General features: G+C 38.8%; 1 protein-coding gene and 1 pseudogene across 8 annotated transcripts in view; one reads left to right on the forward strand and one right to left on the reverse strand.

Moving 5' to 3' along the window:
- The window catches only part of FRYL (FRY like transcription coactivator), a 259,892-nt gene that overhangs the window by 221,156 nt on the left and 20,887 nt on the right, over nucleotides 1-17,849 (reverse strand). For 7 of the 8 annotated variants that reach the window (XM_064584457.1, XM_064584461.1, XM_064584460.1 and 4 more), the window contains exon 2: nucleotides 1,144-1,319. The gene's annotated coding sequence lies outside the window, so the exon portion shown is untranslated. Of the gene's footprint in view, nucleotides 1-1,133; nucleotides 1,320-17,849 lie in introns of all 8 variants that reach the window. The other variant, XM_064584455.1, reaches the window with a different exon arrangement.
- On the forward strand, nucleotides 13,465-13,596 carry LOC123840576 (U4 spliceosomal RNA; annotated as a pseudogene).

Here is a 17,849-nt window from a genome sequence, read left to right on the forward strand (position 1 = left end):
CCTACTTCAATAATTTTCTTTTAAACGTCTCCTATAACAGCAACTGGTTCTGCTCAATTTTATGCCTCTGCCCCACCCCACCCCCACCCGGCCAAAAATGTATTGAGTAAATCTCAGGGACATTCAAAAACCATGTTGGCTAACTAGCATCTATGCTTCCAAAAACTGTTAGAATATGAAAAGGCACACATAGTGCCAGGCTAAAAAAAGAAGAGTCGGCATCACACACCTCTCTTATCATCTCCATAAATATGTAACTACATAATGTACATCAATAGGAATTAAGACAATGTTCTTGACCCAGTGGACTCCACGTACCTAAATAGATAGGAAAAGACAGTAACGGGATGAACTACCCAACCTTCCAATAAGGGATTAATGGAGTACATATAGAGTACATAACGTATACACACAGTTGTTTATATATTTTTATATTCTTTATAAATATCAGATATTATACTGGACCTAGAATCTCATATGGAAAGAATGTTTTGAAGCCTCCAAAAATCTGATGTTGCTATTTTTAGATGTGATTTTTAAAAATTAGCAAAAAAAAAAAAAATGCAGGTATTACTCATCTGTGAGAAGAGAAGGCACAATAAAGGGGAAGGCAATCCCCCCCCACAAAAAAAAATTGTTTTCACAAAGTTCTATTATTCTGTTAAAAAGTACATATCCTTGGGGTGCCCGGGTGGCTCAGTCCGTTTAGTGTCTGGCTCTTGGTTTCAGCTCGGGTCATGATCTCAGGGCCCAGGGATGGAGTCCCGAGTCAGGCTCAGTGCTCAGCGGGGAGTCCCCTTGTCCCTCTCCCTCTGCCCCTCCTCCCCCTCGTGCTCTGTCTCTCTCTCAAATAAATAAAATCTTTTTTTAAAAAAATAAATAGAAAAGGGGGCGCCTGGGTGGCTCAGTCGTTAAGCGTCTGCCTTCGGCTCAGGTCATGATCCCAGGGTCTTGGGATTGAGCCCCGCATCGGGCTCCCTGCTCTGCAGGAAGCCTGCTTCTCCCTCTCCCACCACCCCCTGCTTGCGTTCCCTCTCTCATTGTGTCTCTCTCTGTCAAATAAATAAGTAAAATCTTTAAAAAAATAAATACATAAATAAAATAAATAAATAAATAGAAAAAATAAAACGTACATATCCTTACCACTTAGAACAGGTTGTTGAGGCACAGGGTTTGTAGAAAAGACACCAATTTGGGAAAGGATCCATCTAGAAGCTTTTTCAGTGTGGAGCTTGTACTTTATAGGCACACGAGTGGGCTCGCTGGTACAAAGCAGTAGTGATTCACCATGTACAAAGCAGAATATGGGATGTTAAAGGCTGGAAGACAAAAAATGAGAGAAAAGAAAGAAATATGGTTATTAGTAATACCCATGTTTAAAACAGAAGTTGTAACATTTTAGCAGTTTTCATAGAATATCATTATTGAAATTAGTTTTTATCACTGAGAATCTAGACAAGAAGAACTTTCTTGCATAAAAATCTCAACTACAAAGGGAAAGACTATCTGGAGAGAGAAAACAAAATGAGAATTAGTCTTTTGAAGGATTTAAAGATTTTTTTTGCCACCCACAACATCTTTCTCAAATGTATTATAAATTTCCTTACCATCTAAACATAATTAACTGTTCCTTAATGACACAAGAGCAATCATAAGAGTGCTTCCCTAGTACTTGAGGACATATACCTTATGGGACTTGGGGTAATAACCCTAGAACTGCCTTTATTTCAAAAGGTACACCCCAAAGTACCCTAAGAAATAAGCACTTTCTGTTGCTGGTGATAATGTCAATATCTACAAAATTAAGAATGTCTTTATCCTTTGACCCAACAATCCTATTTCTGGGACATTCTCCTACAGATATACTTGTACACTCACAAAATCAAGCATACAGCAGGACTGTTGTGGGATTATTTGTAAAAGTGAAATACAGGAAACAACCAGTTACACATGACCCAGCAATCCACTACTGGTTATATACCAAGAGAAATAATAAGATATATACCTGCAAAAATATGTATATAAATGTTCATAGTAGGGTTATTTGTAATAACCAAAAGGCAGAAATACAAATGTCATCAACTGATGAATGAATAAAATGTGGTATATCCCATCCAATGGAATATTTCTGCCTCAAACAAGAATGAAGTACTGATACACGCTACAAAATAGATGAATCTTAAAAACATTATGCTAAGTAAAAGAAACTAATCACAAAAGGCCACATAGGCCGCATATTACGTGATACTATTTATATGAAGTGCCTAGAATAGACAAATCTACATACAGAGAAAATAGACTAGTGGTTGACTAGGGCGGGTGGGGGGAGAGGAGGAATGACTGCTAATCGGTACAGTGTTTCTTTTGGGGATGCTGAAGATGTTCTAAAATCAACTGTGGTGATGGCTGCACAATTTTGTGAATATTGTACACTTCGGTGATTTGCATGGTATGTGAATTATATCTTAATGAAGCTGCTATATTAAAAAAATATATATGTAGTCTGTAGCTTCTTCACCACTAACCAGTATTCCCCATATTATTCCTTATCACCTTCCAACACTATATAATGGGAAAGGCACTGGATTCAAGATAAAACAGGACTCTTGCTAATCTTTTTTTTTTTTTTTTTTTAAGATTTTATTTATTTATTTATTTGAGAGAGGGAATGAGATAGAGAACATGAGAGGGGGGAAGGTCAGAGAGAGAGGCAGACTCCCTGCTGAGCAGGGAGCCCGATGTGGGACTCGATCCCGGGACTCCAGGATCATGACCTGAGCCGAAGGCAGTCGCTTAACCAACTGAGCCACCCAGGCACCCAGGACTCTTGCTAATCTTAAACCATAAATGAACCAGAACTTTCAAGTTTCAATTTCCTCTTGGGGGAGGCAGGGAATCCTCTGTGTTACACCGTCTTATTTTTTCCCTAACAATTGAGCTGCATGCTTACCAAGAGTAAACTATATCTGCCCCAAAATCTGTTTATGCCAATTGTATTTGCAATAATTATGTAACTTAAATACTACATCAAAAATATGAATGCAAAGAAAATGCTGGGTCTCTGAAAATTAAGCTGTATGATTTGAAAAAGCCAAGTTCCTTAAAAAATATCCTAAAGAGAAGGCCTGAGTTATACAAATGATTGATGATGTATAAGCATTTTATACTTTTCAATTATAAAATATTTAAGGTATGTATCTTTCTAATGATTCCTCACTTTAAACAAATTTTCTGTGTAACCAACCCAACTACCGGTTGATTATACAACCAATATTGTATAAGAAAGTTTACTCTATACAAGTAGTTTGTATAAAAAACTGACAAAGTACACCACTATTCCTACCAATCTATCTCACGCTCTAAAGAGTGACGGTTGACCCTACTGAGTTCTGTCTTAGAGACGCTGAAACTTTTCTACTCTTTAAGCTCCCAGGCCCACCACAGTCTTGAACTCTACAGATAACTTGTCTCTTAAACTAAAAGAGGATGCCCAATGTAAACTCTTCAAATTCAATTCAAGGGTGCTGAAATCCCTCTTCCTATGCTCTTAGGTTCTCCAAATCCTCCCTTTTCAAAGTTACACTTACATCTGACCTATATATTCAGATGACCATTAAGCAAAAAAAAAAATTTTCTCACTTACATTCATGCACCATAGACTCCTCTTGATTTCCTCCTAGCACGCATTTGTGCCTCTTCTTTCTCACCTATCAACTTATCCTCGATTTCCAATCACTTGCACTCTGACTCCAATACTAAATACTAAAATACTCTTCCTAATGACTTCAAAAGAATTCTAAGTGCCCATTCTAACTTGCATCTGACCTCCCCTCTCTCACTACTCCAATGCACCTCAGAGATTGCTGCCAAATGCACAACTCTGATCACAAAATTCTCTGGCTTGGTAATATACAGTGGTACTCCTAATTCCTACAGAATAAAGTCCAGAAATTTATTAGCCTCAAAGTCAAGATCCTAATGGCAGAAAGTCAACTGCTAGCACATCTCCCTAATATTCTCTAGACTACAGTCAGGCTGAACTCTGCTCCATGCAAACATATCCCATTCCTACACCCACATTCTTTTTCCATCTAGAATGTCCACTCTTTGTTTCGATGCACTGAAATTCCTCTAAAATCATTTCTAAAGTAGAAAATCACTTATCCAACTCGAGCACTGGATTTCTCAACCGTCACACCTTCAAGGACTATTTTATAAAGATCATAAAGTGCTACAACTAGAATAAGTATTATTAAGTATAAACTAAGAGCCAGCATAGATCACTCAACAAATGTGGTTACTGTTATTCACTCAACAGAATAAGTGCTCTATAAATATTTTTCAAATTGAAAATTTGAAAAAATTGTATTTTCCAGCCATACTACACTCTTTGCCCTAAAAACAATAGTTCAAGGTTTGATACCTCTGAAAGTTAAGATGATGAAAATTTCTGATAATCAATAGTTTTCAATGGATGGGAATCTCATACAGATTCATGGTGTAAGAACAGTAACCCACTACCTTAGTATTTAGTCAAGAGCAACTTGATTCATAATCATTTCACAGTATATGTCAAGTCATTATGCTGCACGCCTTAAACTTAGTGTTGTATGTCAATTATATCTCAATAAAAAGTGGGGGAGACAACTTGATTCAGTAATATCTACCAAAAATACGAAATGCAAGGCATACAAAAACAGTAGTTTCATCATTTGTTTTTTTAAAAAATTGTGGTGAAATACACCTAACATATAATTTACCATCTTAACCATTTTTAAGTGTGCAGTTCAGTAACATTAACGTACATCCACACTGTTACACAAACATCACCACCATTCATCCATCTCCAGAACTCTTTCCATCTTGCAAAATTGAAACTCTGTGACCATTAAACACTAACTCCCCATTCCCTCTCCCCAGCCCCTGGTTACAAGCATTCTACTTTCTCTGTCTAGGAGTCTACTCTGGGGACCTCACTGGAGTGGGATCACACAGGATTTGTCCTTTGTGACTGGCTTATTTCACTAAGCATGATATCCTCAAGGTTCATTCATCTTATCATTTACCTTTTCAACAAGAACTTCAAAACCACACAAAGGACATGTTTAAACACATTCTAGTTTAAACTCATGGTTTACACATTCTCTGTACCCTGGAGATTTAGAGGACTCAAACTACAAAAAGAAAGGGAAAAGGAAAACACATAGTGGATAATCTGGTATGATACCAGGCATTCTGCTAGGTGCATTTCGCAATTAAGTCCACACGACCCTGAGGAGGTAGGGTTATTATTATTCCCAATTGGTAAAAGAAAAAGAAGGCTCAGGAGACCATGCAGTATTAGGTAGGCCTCCTATGTTACTTTCCTATTTCCACTTTGTTTTTATCATAGAAGTTATTACTATCTGACATATATCCACATATATATTTATCTCCTTATGTGCAAATTATATGTAGACCAAATAAAGTTGGAAATCACCACACTAGCGCAAGGGTCACAGTTATATAACAAAGTTGTGTCTATTATACAACATAGTTTAAAATCCAAACATCTTACAATCTCTGGCTTTTCTGAGATGCTTTTCCACAGGTACATTTCTTAGATACTCAGAATTTGGGAGACCTTATTGCTGCTAAAGATATATTTAGAGATATTTCTGCCCAGCAGGGATGGGAGGTGGGAGGCAAGGGAGGGCCGGGGTAGAGGATAAAATTCCAACTGAGAAGTCCAAGGAGGCTTGTCCTCAATGACCCCAAATTTAGTATAACATCCCTATGTTCTATAAATTTGGTTGTTTCTATCAAACTTTACCTGAGGACTCTTCTACGAAGCATGAGTTTACAATAGAAGGGGAGATACAAGGTTATGATGTATGGTCTACTTATACCTTAAATATAGTCTCACTATAATATTAGCTATAGTTAACAGTAATTTGATTTCCTTCTTCACTTCAGAATGAAAGTAAATATTCCTACCATCCTGTATTGCTGTATTTTCTCCCTCAAATTAGCTAAAACTTTTATTTCAAGAAATTAAGAATTAAATACCTAACATTTAAGCTGCTTAAACTATATTTTTTCATAATTTAAATTATAGCAAATAACTCCACAATTAGAAGAATTTAAAATGTTATGAAGCAAAATCTGATTGTTTAAGGGCTCTCTAAATAAATTCCTACTTGTAACAAAGCCTACAATTCCCATTAACTTATTGTTTTCATAAAATAATTTCTTTTGCACACAGTATGAAAAATGTTACTCATAAAAGAAGTACTGTGTTCACAAAATAATTTTATCTTCATTGATGTAATACGAAGTCAGTGGTTTCCTTTTTGTGGTAAACAATGGGTCTTAGGAAACACATTCCCCGCTAAATGTCTTTTACATTTTTTATACACAATTGGTTCAACTTCCTAATAATCACTATTTACCAGAAATGTGAAAGATAAAAATCTGTCAAGATACACAATAAGATTAAGCAAGCCAAAAGAGAAAAATAAAATTATAAAGTTTCCCTAAAGAGGGTGGGGTAGAGAAAACTCAACCTAACACCAACAATCTCCAAGCCATTTTTAAAACAGAATACTGGTTTCAAGCTGACAAAAATCCACATCTTTTTTCTCCCTTCCCAAAGGACCATGCCCATCAGCATACAAACATTCTGTAATGATCCCCACCTTAAGGGAAGGACAAAAAGAGCCCTCCGATGACATTGTGATTTATAATAAGAAATATATATTTGGTCTTTGTCCCATTTCTGGCACAGAACTCCCAAAACCCTTACAATTTCCTAAGTGATGACAGCCTTAAAGGTGTCTTTTGTTGTTAATGAGGTGACTTTTTGGACCACACCCAAGGATCAGAACTAGTTGCCAGGAGAACCAACCTATGATTAGAGGGTTGGAACTTTCAGTGTCACCCCAGCCCCTCACGTGGTGTCAGCGGGGAGGCTGGAGGTTGAATCAATCGCCAATGGCCAAAGACACAATCATCATGCCGGTGTAATGAAACCTCCATAAAAACACAAAAGGACGGGATCTGGAGAGCTTCCGTGTTGCATACGTGCAGATGTGGGGAAAGTGGCACACTCAAGGGCATGAGAGCTCCTCACCCTTTCCCCATAGCTTGCCCTATGCATCTCTTCCATCTGGCTGTCGCCCAGTTTTATAATAAATTAGTAACCTAGTAAGTAAAATGTTTCTTCGAGTTCTGTGAGCCACTCCAGCAAATGAATTGAACCTGAGGAGGAATCTGCTGGAACCTCTAATCTATAGCCAATAGGTCCAGGAGCACAGGTTGACAAGCTGGACTGGTGTCTGAAGTGTGACTTTGGGGGTTGGGGGTAGAAGGGAGTGGAGATGGTCTTATAGGACTCAGCCCTTAAATTGTACGATCTGATGATATCTCCAGGTAGTGTCAGAATTGAAATGAATTGTAGGACACCCAGCAGGGGTCTAAGAATTGCTTGGTGGTATGGGAAAGCCCCATATACACACATACTGGAATTGGTGACCAGATCATTTACCTCCCTTGACCACAAAACCCCTGTCAGTGACTACAGCATCTCTTTGCTCCCTTTTATAATAAAAGTCACCCACATAGTTGCCTCTATGCACTTCCCTTCTTTGTCCTATTTTTTCTTCTATCCACTACACGGCTTTTTACCTTCCACTCCATAGGACTGCTTGTCAATGTCACTAATGACCTCCACCCCTCATGAAATCTAAAGGTTAATATCAGGCCTCATCTGAATTGACTCTACAGCAACATTTCTCTCCCTCCTTTTTGAAAGACCTTCACCTGGATTGCAAAATGCCACACTGCTGGTTTTCTTCTTCTTCCTTATGAGCTGCAATTCCTCTGCCTCTTTCCCACCTCAGAACATTGGAGAGCACAGGGTCAGTCCCTGCCCTCTTGTCCACTGACATTTACCTCTAAGTGACCTTACTTATCCAGTCTCAAGATCTTACATTCAAACTTGGGATTTGTCAGCATATAGATGGTATCTCTAGCCCCATTCTCTCTCCCGAGCATGAACCTCAAAAATTTAATCATCCATTTGGACACCAAATAAGACTTCAAACTCAGCTTTTAATACATCCCCCCAAATCTTTACCGCCCCCAGCATTGTACCTCAGCAAATAATACCTCTAGAAGTTACCACTTCATCCTAACAAAAAGTAAAAAGATGAACTGAAAATGCAAAAACTTTAGATGCATAAAAAAAGTGAAGTCATAGGGCAAATCACTACTCCCAGAATTGAAGAAACAGACAAATACAGAGAATCATAAATTAATGGAATAGAAACTTCCATGGAGATCAGTGCCAGGGTAAGAAAAAATAAAAATCTTAATAGTTCAGGTTATTTTTTTTAAGTAATCTCTACATCCAACATGAAGCTCGAACTTAACAACCCTGACATCAAGAGTTGCATGCTCTACCGACTGAGCCAGCCAGGCACCCAAGAAGTCTGTTTAGGACTCTCTCTCCCTCTCCCTCTGCCCCTCCCCCTGCGCATGTGCTCGTGCTCTCTTTCTCTGAAATAAATGAATCTTTAAAAAAAGAAAACTGAAAAGAAAAAAGACTGGAAAAAAAATAGAATATCCTAGAAATGTAGGACACTACAAAATAGGTCACATATACATAATAAGAATACTAGAAGAACAGAAGAAATATTTGAAACAATAATGACGGAGAATTTTTCCAAATTTATGTCAGACACCAAACTACAGATCTAGAAAACTCAGAGACCACCAAGCAGGATAAACACCAAAAAAAAAAAAAAAAACTTCGACCAGGCACATCACACTCAAAATGCAGAAAAATCAAAAATAAAAAGTCCTGAAAGAAGCCAGAGGGGGAAGAAAACACCCTACCTATGGAGAAGCAAATATAAGAATTACATTTGACTTTCAGAAACCATGCAAGCAAGAAGAGAGTAAAGTAAAATATTTAATATACTGACAGAAAAAAAAAATCTAGAATTCTGTACCCTGCAAAATCATCATTTAGAAATGAAGGAGAAATAAAGACTTTCTCAAACAAAAACCAAGGTAATTTGTTGCCAATAGACCTCTTAATGTACATAAAGAAAGGAGGAGCATCAAAGAAGGAGTAAGGGAAGGTAAAATTAAAACTTTTTCTTACTCTTAATTGAGCTAACAACAGTTTGTTCAAAGTACTAGCAACAATGTATTCGATATGCTTATATAAATGAAATGAATGAAAAAGGGAAGGGTGAGAGGAATTAGGATTATTTTATTATAAGGTAATTGCACTACCCATGAAATAGTATAGTCTTATTTGAAAGTGGATTTGGATTCCTTGTAAACGTATATTGCAAACTCTAGGGCAATGACTAAAAACAATTTTTTGAAGTACAATAAGCTAAGAGAGGAGAAAAACAATCATATAAAATGTTCAAATTAAAACCATAAAAGGCGGGGTGTCTGGGTGGCTCAGTCGTTAAGCGTCTGCCTTCGGCTCAGGTCATGATCCCCAGGTCCTGGGATCGAGCCCTGCATCGGGCTCCTTGCTAGGCAGGGAGCCTGCTTCTCCCTCTCCCACTCCCCCTCCTTGTGTTCCCTCTCTCACTGTGTCTCTCTGCCAAATAAATAAATCTTAAAAAAAATAAATAAATAAATAAATAAAAGGCAGAAAAAGATTAGAATCCAAAAAAGAGAACAAAAAACAAGGCCACAATTAGGAAACAGTAACAAATATGATAGTTACTAATTCAACTACAGCAATAATCAGTTTGGACATTGTCTAAATGCACCAATTAAAAGAGAACTGTCACAGTAAATCAAAAAGCAAGGCAGACTGTCTACAAGAAACCCACTTTAAATGTAAAGACACGTATGGATTAAAAGTAACTGCATGGAGGGGCTCCTGGCTGACTCAGTCAGTAGAGCACTCAATTCTAGATCTCAGGGTCATGAGTTCAAGCCCCACACTGGGTGTGGAGTTTACTTTAAAAAAAAAAAGGTAGCTTCATGGTGAAAGATATACCCGCTAACACTAATCAAAATAAAAATGGAACAGCTATATTACTTTCATACAGAGCAGATTTAAAAGCAAGGAAAGTTATTAAGGATAAAGAGGACCATTACATAATGACAAAAGGGTCAATTCTCCAAGACCTAACAAGCCTCAGTGTATATATGCCTAACAATAGAACATCAAAATACATGAGGCAAAAACTGTTAAAACTGCAAGGAGAAATAAATGAATCTATTATAGTTGAAGACATCAACACTGCTCTTTCAGAAATGAACAGATTCAGCAGGCAGAAAATCAATAAGGACATAGCTGAACTCTACAACACCATCAATCGGCTGGATGTAACTGACATACCTAGACTACTTCATTCAGCAAGAGCAGAATACACATTCTTTCCAAGCTCATATGGAACATTCACCAAAACAGACCACATTCTGGCCCACAAAATACAACTTAGCGAACTTAAAAGAACAAAACCCTGCAATGCCTACTCTCAGTTCATGGTGGAATTCAACCAGAAATCAATGACAAAGATAACTGGAGGGGCACCTGGGTGGCTCAGTTGGTTAAGCTTCTGCCTTCAGCTCAGGTCATGATCCCGGGGTCCTGGGATGGAGCCCCATATAGGGCTCCAGGCTCAGCAGGGAGACTGCTTCTCCCTCCACCCCTCCCCCTGCTCATGCCCGCTCTCTCTCTCTCTCTCTCTCTCTCTCTCTCAAATACATAAGTCTGGAAAAAAAAAAAGAAAGGCTAACTGGAAAATCACAAAATACTTGGGAGATTAAAGAATACACTTTTTTTTTTCCAAGATTTTATTTATTTGTCAGACAGAGAGAGAGCACAAGCAGGGGGAGCGGCAGGCAGAGGGAGAAGCAGACTCCCCACTGAGCAGGGAGCCTGATGTGGGACTCGATCCCAGGACCTTGGGATCGTAACCTGAGCCAAGGGCAGATGTTTAACTGACTGAGCCACCCAGGCATCCCTAAAGAACATACTTCTAAATAATACATGGTCAAAGAAGAAATCTCAAAAGAAATTTTAAAATATTTTGAACTAAATGAAAATGAAAATTCTTAAAATTTGTGGGATGTATCAAAAGCAGTGCTTAGATGGAAATTTATAGTAGTAAATATCTATATTAATCTAAAATCAGCAATCTAAGTTTCCACTTTAGAAAACTAGAAAAAGAGCAAATTAAATTCAAAGTAATCAGAAGGAAAGAAATAAGAATTAGAGCAGAAAACAGTGAAACTGAAAACATGAAATCAATAGCGAAAAATCAATGAAACCAAAAGCTGGCTAAGAAAAACAGGAGAGAGGACACAAATTACTCATATCAAAAATGAAAGCGGGGACGGGCCCACACCAGGCTCCTTGTTCAGTGGACAGCCTGCTTCTCCCTCTCCCTCTGTCACTCCCCCTGCTTGTGCTCTCTCAGTCTCTGTCAAATAAATAAATAAAATTTTTAAAAAAATGAAAGAGGGGACATCACTACAGATTCCATGAACATTAAAAAAATAAATACTATGAACAAGTATATGCCCACAAATTTAATAACCTAGATGAAATGGACTAATTCTTTGAAAATATAATCTGAATGGCCCTATACTTATTTTTCAAAATTCAATCAGTAATTAATTGAAATATTATTCTGAAACTGAAAACACTAGGCCCAGATGTGTTCACTGGTGAATTCTCCCAAACAGTTATGGAAGAACTATAATAATTCTCTACAATAACTTTCAGAGATTAGAAGCAGAGGGAATACTTCCTAACTAACTCATTCTATGAGGCCAGCAGTATCAAAAGACATTTGAAAATCAATTAATGTAATCTATCACATTAATAGGCTAAAAAAGAAAAATCACATGACCGTATCAATGGATACAGGAAAGCATCTGACAAAATCCAACACCCATTCATGATAAAAACGCTCATTAAATTGGAATAGAGGGCAACTGCTTCAACTTGATAAAGATTATCTACAAAAAAACTACAGCTAATATCATACTTAATGGTAAAAAACTGTAAGTTTCTCCAGTAAGATCAGGACCAAGGCAAGATGTCCATTCTCACCACTCCTTTTCAACATTGTACTGGAAGTCCTAGCTACGCAATAAGAAAATAAATTATAGGGGCGCCTGGGTGCCTCAGTCATTAGGCGTCTGCCTTCAGCTCAGGACATGATCTCAGGGTCCTGGGATCGAGCCCCGCATCGGGCTCCCTGCTCAGCGGGAAGCCTGCTTCTCCCTCTCCCCCTGCTTGTGTTTCCTCTCTCACTGTGTCTCTCTGTCAAATAAACAAATAAAATCTTTAAAAAAAAAAAAAAAAAAGAAATTATATACAGATTAGAAAGAAAAAAATAAAACTGTCTTTGTTTGCAAATAATATGTTGATCACCAAATAGAAAACCCAAAAGAATACACACACACCCTGAACTAATAAGCAATTATAGCAAGGTTGCAGGATACAAGGTTAATATATAAAAGCCAATTGTGTTCCTATATACCAGCAGTGGACAAACAATTTGAAATTAAAAATAATACTAATTATATTAGTATCACCCAAAAATGAGATAATTAGGTATAATTTTAACATAACGTGTATACGATCTATACCAGGAAAACTATAAAATTCTGGTGAACAAAATCACAGAACTAAATAAATGGAGAGATATTCCATGTTGATGGACAGGAAGACTCAATATTGTCAAGATGTCAGTTCTTCCCAATTTAATCTATAGATTCAATGTAATCCCAATCAAAATCCCAGTATGTTATTTTGTAGATATCAACAAACTGACTGTAAAGTTTATACAGAGAGGCAAAAGACTCAGAATAGCCAACATAATATTGAAGGAAAAGAACAAAGTCAGAAGACTGACAATATCCGACTTCAGGACTTAACATAAACCTAGGATAATCAAGACAGTATAATGTTGGGGAAGATCAATGGAGCAGAATAGAGAATCTCAAAACAGACCCACATAAACACAGCCAAACTGATCTTTGACAAAGGAACAAAAGCAATACAATGGAGCAAAGATGGTCTTTTCCACAAATGGGCTGAAACAACTGGACATCCACATGAAAAAAAAAAGAACAAGAATCTAGATACAGACCTTTAACCCTTCACAAAAATTAATTCAAAATGGATCAAGGACCTGAATGTGAAATGCAAAACTATAAAACTAGGAAATAACAAAAGAGAAAACCTAGATGACCTGGGGTATGGCAACGACTTTTTAAATACCAAAGGCACAATCCATGAAAGAAATAATTGATAACTAACTTAATTAAAATGAAAAACCTACTGTGCAAAAGACAACGTCAAGAGAAGGAGAAGACAAGCCACAGCCTGGGGAAAAAAAATTTACAACACACACGCATATGCGCGTGTGTGCGTGTGCGCGCGCACACACACACACCCCTAAAAAGGACTGTTATCTAAAATTCACAAAGAGCTTTGTGCAGTGGCAGTATCATAGCCAATGAGGTTTATCCGAGGCACGATTATTGCTAATCGAAACTAAAATACACAAATCTTTAACCGGAATAGGAAAACAATCTGATATAAATATGGGCCAAAGGGACACCAGGTTGGCTCAGTCCGTTAAGCGTCAGACTCTTAGTTTGGGCTCAGGTCATGATCTCAGGGTCAAGAGATCAAGCCCCACACGGAGATTCTCTCTCCCTTCCCCTCCCCACCCCCTCTGCATGCACATGCACACACGCATGTACTCTTTCTCACTCAAATAAATAAATGGGCCAAAGACCTTAACAAACACCTAACCAAAAATATGCATACTGCAAATAAGCATATGAAAAGACGCTCCAAATCGTATGTCAACAGGGAAATGCAAATTAAAATGAGATGTTGCCAGACTTCTATTAGAATGGCCAAAATCTGGAACAGTTGACAACAAATGCTGGAAGGGATGTGAAGTGACAAGGACTCTCACTCATTGCAGGTGGAAATGCAAAATGGAACCACTGCTTTGGAAGACAGTTTGGAGGTTTCTTAGAAAACTAAACAGACTCTAACCATATGACCCAGCAATTGTGCTCCTTAGTGCTTACAGGACTTGAAAACATGTCCACACAAAAACCTGCAAACATACGTGTTAGGCAGCTTTATTCACGACTGCCAAACCTTGGAAGCCACCAAGATGTTCTTGAGTAGATGAATGGATAAACTGTGGTCCGTCCAGACAATGGAATATCATTCAGCACTAAAAAGAAATAAGCTATCAAGCCAGGAAATAGGAGCCTTAAATATATAATGCTAAGTGAGAGAAGCCAATCTGAAAAAGCTACACACTGTATGATTTCAACTGCATGACATTCTGGAAAAGGCAAAACTATGGAGGCAATAAAAAGATCACTGGTTGCCAGGGGTTTAAGGAAGAGGAATGAACAGGCAGAGCACAAAGGATTATAGGGCAATGAAAATATTCTGCATGACACAAGGATGGATACATATCATTAAACATTTATCCAAACCCATAGAATACACAACACCAAAAGTGAACCCTACTGTAAACTGGGGACTGTGGTAATTATGATGGGACAATGTGGGCTCATCAATTATAACACATGTACCACTCTCATGGGGGATGTTGATAATGAGGGAGAGGACACATGAATAGGAGCAGTGGGAACATGTACTTTCAATTTTGCTGTGAATCTAAAACTGCTCTTAAAAAGTCTTTATAGAGAATAATGTCTATAAAAAAATTTTTTTTTTAATTTTTAATGGGGGGAAAAAAAACCTCTTGTCTTATCTGATCTGGCTCTGATTCCAAATGTCCCCACACATCTTACAAAACAGGTTTTCAGCTTTGGTTGCCATTAAAACAAAAAAGTAAAATTGTTTGGAAATTTTTTAAAATAACATATGTATAGCTATATCAAAGACAATGCCAGAATTTCAACTTATCATAAACTGGTCTTTCCATTAAAATTAACTTCTGAAAATAAAGTTTATAAAAAATTTGATTTTTTTTTCCTGGATATAGCAAATAATTTAACACAAAAACAAGATCAAAATCTTTGCAAAGATGGGTTTTCTGTGGCCTGTGATAAATCAATTTACAGTACAACAAGTTGCACGAAAAATATGTGTGTTTATAAGCATTTTCTAGTGAGAGGTCCAGAGTTATTAGATTCTCAAAGGGGGTTCTACTACCATTATTTACGAAATCTTCCTTGACTTCCATCCTGGGTATGTAGCTCCTTTCCACAGACATATAAAGAAAATAAATTACTGTCACCCAAGTATCTAGAAAAGTACTAGGGAACATCGTAAGAGTTCAATTAAATCACCCCAAGCTTTTTTTTTTAAGATACATTCCCGTATGGTTGACAAGATCCTGGAAAATAATTGGGCTATATGTGTCAAGTCTACTAAAACGTTCATAAACCTCTAACCCAAAGGGGAAATTTACCAAATAATCCAAAAGCACGTTAAAAATTCTGTATGCAAGGGGGCACCTGGGTGGCTGAGTCGACAAGCGTCTGCCTTCCGCTCAGGTCATGATCCCAGAGTTCTGGGATCGAGCCCCGCATCAGGTTCCCTGCTTAGCGGGAAGCCTGCTTCTCCCTCTCCCATTCCCCCTGCTTGTGTTCCCTCTCTCGCTATCTCTCTCTGTCAAATAAATAAATAAAATCTTTAAAAAAAAAAAAATCTGTATGCACAGAGGTGCCTGGGTGGCTCAGTCGGTTAAGTGTCTGCCTTCAGCTCAGGTCATGACCCCAGGGTCCTGGGATCGAGTCCCACATCGGGCTCCCTGCTCAGTGGGGAAGCTGCTTCTCCCTCTCCCTCTGCTGCTCCCCCTGCTTGTGCGCTCGCACTCTGACAAATAAAACCGTTAAATATATATGAAAAATAAAATTACTAATCATCAACTCTGTGTTAGGCACTGTCCTAGGCAGCTGAGATAGGTCAATGAAGAATATGTCAACGAAGAATGCTGCCCTCCTGTAGCTTACATGCTAACAGTGGGAGACGATAAACAATACGTATCATTATGGAGTATGAAAAGGTGAAAGAAGCTATAAAAAAGAAAAAAAGAATCATGGACTGTCAAGCGCTCGGCGTGGTAGGAGTTGCAATTTTTAAATGGAATACAGCGTGTTGGAAAGGTGACATGTGAACAAAGAACGGAAGAGTGAGCCAGGTGGATAGCAGGAATGAGCGTGTTCCAGCCACAGGAAAAAGCCACACAAAAGCCCTGAGGCAGAAACCTGCCTGGCACATCAGAGCGAGAACAAAGGTGATGACAGCCGATGAGCAAGGGCAAGAGTAGTAAGGGAAAAAAGGATCAGAAAGGTAATAAGGGACTAACTCAAGGACGGCCTATAGACAAATGTGCTTTAAGTGAGCCGGGGAGTCACCACAGTCTGCAGAAGAGGGACGTGATTGTCCTACGTTTTAAAGGAGCGCTCTGGCCACTGTGCCGAGAAGGAGCAGACGGCGAGCAGCCCAGCAGTGGGGGACCTTTCGGTGGCAGGCTCTTTGTGACTGAAGTGTTAGAAAAACCCTTGTCTTTCAGCAGGAGAAATTGCTCTTGGATTCAGTTAACTTTCTAGCTCTGTTCCCCAGGAAACCATGAATGTCAGAAACCACAGAATGTCAGCTGTGTTACTAGGCAACATGGCTTATGGTAAAAATGACCCATTGGTACATTGCTTGGGACTGAGCGGGACTATAAATACCTGGAGAGTGGCTGTAACTCTGGGCTGCTCTTAGTGTGGGGACTCCCGCAATCGGGCGCATACCTTGTAGGAATCCTAGAAGCTATGCTCATGGGTGCATACCATATAAGATAATGGCTTTTGTGGAAGAACATGGTGCTCCTCAGTCACGTTAGCTACATACCCATTCATGTGGGCCTCATTAGTCACACCTAAGCTTCACCTGGAAGCAGAAGCACAGAGAATAGCTCTGGCTGTTCCTTTTTTTTTTCTTTTTATATATATACTTTTTATTTTAAAATAAGTTCCAGGCCCCACGTAGAAATTAAACTCACAGCCCCGGGATCAAGAGTCACGTGCTCTACCAACTGAGCCAGCCAGGTGCCCCGGGCTGTTCTCTCTCTGCACTGCTACAAGGACACCCCCCAAAAGAACATTTGTCCTCTGCTGGTAAGCTGTTTTTCCTGTCCCTCCTCTCCTGTACCCTAAGTGAATGTGATGTCAAATATGGATTGCCATAGGCCACAGGTCTGGCTGAGCCCCAGTGAAATTCCCTGGGAGGCACTGCTCTGTTGCAGTAACCCAGGCAAGAAACGGTAGTAGCACGGACCAGGATGGCAGTGCGTAAATAGGAAAAAGCAGTAAAATTGTAAATATAATTTGCAGGAGGAGCTGGTAGGATCTTCCAATAAATAAAATGTGGGATGTGAAAGGGTAAAGTTAGGGATAACGCCAACATTTTTGGCCTTAGCAACTGCAAAGATGGAGGGGGAAAATGGGGTGAGGGAAGGACTGGAGATCAGTTCAGTTTTAGACAATTTTGAGGTGAGAGTCATTCCCAACTCACTCTCTTCAACCCAAGATGGCAGTAGCAGCTCCAAGTATCATGAGCCCATATAACATCATCCAAAAGAAGGGCTATACCTTCATATGTTGAAGCCAGACTCCCCACAGACTTCCCTCACGTGCCACTATCTCGAAACCAGTCATGAGCAAGGAGAATGGAACACAGCTGGCTTTAGGCTGAGCCACATTCACAAACTGCCCCCTTTGGAATGGGGGTGGTGGGGCGGGGGGTGGGGGGAAGACCATGAAACACATGAGCACTAAATACCCAAACAAAACTGGGTTTCCATTAGCAAGTAAAGAGA

The sequence above is a fragment of the Mirounga angustirostris genome, unplaced genomic scaffold, assembly GCF_029215605.1.
Source record: "Mirounga angustirostris isolate CCGP_5_RB_7025 unplaced genomic scaffold, mMirAng1.0.hap1 SCAF_2, whole genome shotgun sequence".
Lineage (NCBI taxonomy): Eukaryota > Metazoa > Chordata > Mammalia > Carnivora > Phocidae > Mirounga > Mirounga angustirostris.